The 5,418-nt window shown below is 34.9% G+C and overlaps 1 long non-coding RNA gene across 1 annotated transcript; it reads right to left on the bottom strand.

The window, feature by feature from the left end:
* Positions 1-295: 295 nt before the first annotated feature.
* Positions 296-686, bottom strand: LOC143586195 (uncharacterized). The gene is made up of 3 exons (XR_013144669.1): positions 652-686; positions 481-536; positions 296-338 (listed from the first exon to the last, which is right to left on the bottom strand). It is a non-coding gene; the product is annotated as an uncharacterized LOC143586195 (long non-coding RNA).
* Positions 687-5,418: the final 4,732 nt, after the last annotated feature.

Raw genomic sequence — 5,418 nt, 5'->3', positions numbered from 1 at the left:
AAATTCAAACCTCTAATAAAACAACACATCCCACGTGGTCTTTACCATACATTCATACATATATATCTCTACACAAGCTAATGCCACATTTTCCATTTAAATCTCATAGTTTCTTCGTTATGGCATTTTAGCAAACACTTGGTGTGCATCAAAATATAATGTAAACACGTTCCAAGCTTTGGTTATCAATTCCACTATTAATTCAATTAAAAACACAAGTAAACCAACTCAACAAGATTGATAATCTCTAAAATCAAATAGGCATATAATGAGATGAATTAACTACCTCGACCATTTATAGATTGTGGAAAACGAGGAACCCTCTCCATTGAAAGAATCTAACCAAGTTTGAAAACAAAATAAATAAAAATTTTAAGAAACATTTATATGGAAACTTAGATATTATTTATAAAACATAATAAAAATCTATTAAAGTTGCAGAGTCATGTATGTAACAATGAAATTTGCGACTGATTTAACCTTTCGTGCAACAAGAAGATCATGACTCCAATCTATGTAGAAACCATCATCAATACCTAAAATAATAATACCCAAAATGTCAACATGGTCAAACCATATATCTACAAGCACAAAACATTTACAAGCAAATAAACAGCAAGAATAAAACAACTGTTATCTGCAAAAGCTTACCGCCCCAGCTGTTGAAGTTCCAATCAATACCAGCACATTGTGGTTTATTTTATCTGAACAAGATTTCCCGTCACGTACAAGAAACTATATAGTAAAAGAAAATTATTATAAAACAAGAAGTTACAAACAAAGTTTATAATCAAAAGGCAGTTGAAATGAAAGAACTTAACAGTTGGGCCTGTGTCACGAAACCACGAAAAATTTATTTGCATTCAAGTCACTGAAATCATCAATTTGCTGCTCCTTACATTCAATAAAATACACTACATGGATGGTTCAAGCGTTTTCTCAAGCATTAATGGAGGAAAGGATATGTGATGTGTTTAAAACAGTCAATTAAATTTTAACTAAATTAGACAAGTAATAAAAACTAGACTTAAGACTCAACTACACAAAACACCGGCAAGTGAACCGATCAATTGTACTAAAGCTAAGTAAGTCCGGAATATCGAACCCACAGGACTCTATAAATTACGTTAATTAACTAATTAGACTCAACTGACGACATGACTATTTATTATTAATATTTTAAAGGGGTTTTTAAACTAATATTAAACTAAGAAATTAAATAAACAAGTAAACGAGAAGCAGACAATTAATCACAAGATCGAAATCAATAAGAGATGGAATCTACCTAGGGAAAAATCCCATGCATCAACAATCATCAAGCAATGGACAAATCACATGATATGGATACTGATATCTAAACGTATTCATCTAACAAACCCTAAAGGACCCTCAATCGCATCAAGTAAAATCCTAAAGAATGAATATTAGATTATAATCAATCAGTTATATTGATTTCCTCACAGTTATCAATTAAGGTTAATTAATAGTATATAAAGAAAGCAATCTTACGAAACACTAAGGCCTAGATAACTTGATAAGCTAAACACGACATCATGAACAAGGATCAACACAATAAGAAAGAGTATTGTCATTAATCTATGAAAGATAAATGAAACACGATAGAAAGAACTTGATAAGTCTAAACACGACATCATGAGCAAAACGAACTCAAACTTCTCATGGAATGATAGAAAGAATTAAAGCTTAACAAGCAAGACATCAAACGAGTTAAAACATGATAATTATAAAATACTTGACTCAAAACCTAAATTAATAAAAGATAAATGAAACACGAACTAAACCGAATTCAAAACATTAAATAAACATAACTTTACAATGGATTCGAGATGTATAAATAGATGTATATCAAATATCCCCACACTTACTCTTTTTTCGTCCATGAAAAAATCTGATGCAGTTGGATCAGAATCAGAAAATACAGTCTTAAAAACATATAGGTTAATTTTTAAAGCTTAGAAGAACGCAAAAACCGCGATCACCGATATTGTTATCCACTTAAACCTATGCCTTAATCTTTATCGGGACAAATAAGATCCGACAATTATATTACTCAGTGGTTTACACAATTAAGACCCACTTATTTTCAGCTTTTACTAGACCAGACCACCCCAAATTGACTTAAACCTCAAATTAGCAGATTTAAAACTTTTGTTGCTCTCTTTTTTTTCATGAATAGTTAAGACGATCAAGGTTATTGTTTATCCACCAAAGCTTAAGCATCAAAGTCTACCAAGCAGCCATTAGATACGATTAAGGTTGAATTAATTAATAGCTAGTGTTCCCCACAACATGACATACCCCCGTTAACAAGCAATACCCCGAACCCATCACCATAGGTGAGCATGCAAAATTTCATCTGTAGGGCTTACATGTAGCGTGTCCCTTGTGGTTCGTTTCTTAATGGTAATGAGACGCGAGCAAGGGGACCCCACAAGGCTAACAGCATGGATGATCAAGTCTGTAGTGTATTTGTACTTTTGTACTTTTGTGATCATGGTTTATAGACTTATAATGGTTTGCTCTTTTTGGCTTTATTTTAAATATCCACAACCCCACTTAGATTGTGAATACCAAGATGAATAGATTGCATACAGACCCATGGTCTCCGGACCTGAAGCATCCCATCAATACAAGAATTAAGGTTATAAAACCATACGCCAATGAGGTGTAAAATACTAAACTAGCAGTTTTAAGTTTATATCACAGGCTACACGACATACTCTGACGTTAAACCTACCCAAGCATCATATGATAATGTATTCAGATTTTAAAAGTCATGATATTTCCAATTTTTCGTACCAAGAATTGAGGCTTGAGTATGGCCCGACCTTTCATTACTTATCTTCCACGGACAAAACGCTTTACCCACAAAAGATTTCCGTTTTAACCATTTTATCAAATTGCCCTTTCATTTTTAGGCTGAGCCTACCGACACATCCCAAGTTAAATGTGTTTTCTATTATTTATCTCATATTATTAGTAGTTTGAAAAACCGATTTCTAATAAATATCATCATTTCCCACTTTAACGCAAAAAACTATAATCAAGGGACATTTTTTTAAAACATTTTTCAATTTTTTTTATTAAAGCAAAATCAATTTTAAACTATGACTCAAATATTCTATCCCCACACTTAAATTTTGCATTTTCCTTAATGCAAGGATAATGACGCCTTAAAATAAAAAGAAAATTAAAAATAAAGTTGGACTACAAAAACTAAAAATCTAAAAATAAAAGCAAAATAAACAGTTAATAAGCCAGATAATGGAAAAGACTTAGCTAGTAATATGCGAATGACACATGATGCCAAAGTCTTCTTCTATGAATGCCATCCAATGACGAACGTGCTCAGCAAATGGTAACTCATTCTCTCACACACGAACGTAAGCGGCCAAACAAAAACAAACAAACATATATAAAAATGTATCTTATGATAACGATAGATATTAAGCAATTAAAGTATTTTCACCAATAAATATATAAGATTTAATAATCAGGAGAAAATAAATAAGCATGAAGTATACGGCTCCACTGCTCCATCCCCACATTTGTCTTTTTCATTAAAGTCTTCCTTGGGGATCATCTCTCTAGCTTACTCAATTTTCAAACCAGCAAGACTCAAAAACACAAAACACAGTCGAACTACAAAAAGTACGTTAGTGACTCGATGACTTCAACAAGACTCGAACAACTAGACCTTAAAACATGACTCGAAATACCAAACTAAACACAAGGAATCTCACCTTAATGAAAACAAGAGGCGAAAAGGAATAATTAAAAAATAATAATAAATAAAAGAAATACCCCTAGGTGAAAAGAAATACCCCCTAGGCGCCGCGCGACCAGGAAGTGAGGAACAGGCCGTACAGCGTGGCGCCACGTTTCTGTCACATCTGGTCCGCGCTGCGCGGAGGAGGAAGAGGACCCCATCGCGCTGCGCGACGGGCACTTCTGGCAATTTGTTTTGGCGTTTTTTAAGCCTTTTTGTCTTAGAATATTTTCCAGAAAATTACCAAGTATTTGTTATGCTCATTTTATGTTATTTTAACGTGTAAAACTTACCTGGCACCTCTTGAATTCTTGTAAATTCCTCTCTCCATGATGGTGATGATTCCTTGGAACTACTCGACGACGCAACGAAACTAAGAAACTAAAAATTAAAATAAAGGAAAATATCCAAACTCTACACTTGTGTTTTCACTCAAGAACCCCTGTTTTGAGAATCACGCGGCGGATCGAGTGGAGCTTCCTCCACCTCGGTAGAACTCCGATGCCCTCAAAGATATCGATTCATGATCCGACCATTCTTCAACCTTTGTCTTCTTCTTGCTAACTCCATGAACCCTTTCAATCTTTCGCTTACCACCACCTCTTTCTCCAACACATTTCACCATTTCCCAAGAACTAAAAACCTCTCGTTCCTTCCCCACACTATATCTCACTGAACGGGACACTACAAAAAAATGGGCCTAAGGCAACCTTTATTTCACAAAAAAGCTGCATTAGGTGAAGTTGCATTAGATCTACTGCAACCTTTTTATTAGACAACACAATTGTTTCTTTCAAATGCAACACTTTTAAAGGGTTGTATTTGAAAGAAAAGGTTTCATTATCTAACAAAAAGGTTGCATTAGGTCTAATGCAACTTCACCTAATGCAGCTTTTTTTATGAAATAAAGGTTGCCATAGACCAATTTTTTGGTAGTGGGAATTGTTAAGATTTGGATCGATGCATGAGATAAATGATTCTATCGAGTAAACTGGGTGACATGGATCAATGAGACATTCTTGACCACTCGGATGTCTCATGGACTTCGCCAAATAAGTGGCACTATCATCACCGGCTCGAAGAGTGATATTACCTTCAAACACATCAATGACCGCCCTAGCGGTACGTAAGAATGGACGACCCAAAATGATAGGAACTCTCTCGTTGGCCTCCATATCTAAAACAACAAAATCAACGGGGAAGACCAAATTATTAACCTTAACGAGCAGATTCTCAACGACACCCCTCGGATACTTAACGGAACTATCGGCTAAAGACAACGTCATACGAGTAGGGGCGAGCTCTCCTAGGTCCAACTTTTCATACAAATAATATGGCATGAGGTTTATACTAGCTCCAAGATCGGCCAATGCTTGACACGTCGTATCACTTCCGAAAGACATGGAATGGTAAAAACACCGGGGTCGGGTAATTTTTCTAGTACTTTATTAAGAACTACTGCAGAACACTCTCCATTTAGGGGAACAGTTGAATGCTCCTCCAACTTATCCTTTCTTTTAAGAAGGTCTTTACAAAATTTGGCGTATTTAGGCATATGCTGGAGAACTTATACGAACGGGAGGTTGACATTTAATTGGCTAAATATATTGGGAAAATGTCCGTAATCT

Source organism: Bidens hawaiensis, unplaced genomic scaffold (genome assembly GCF_021521415.1).
Source record: "Bidens hawaiensis isolate Kalapana, Puna unplaced genomic scaffold, B.hawaiensis_p1.1 tig00034456_1, whole genome shotgun sequence".
NCBI classification, from domain to species: domain Eukaryota; kingdom Viridiplantae; phylum Streptophyta; class Magnoliopsida; order Asterales; family Asteraceae; genus Bidens; species Bidens hawaiensis.
Note: the sequence above shows the minus strand (reverse complement) of the source record. Positions and strands in the feature narration are given on the sequence as shown.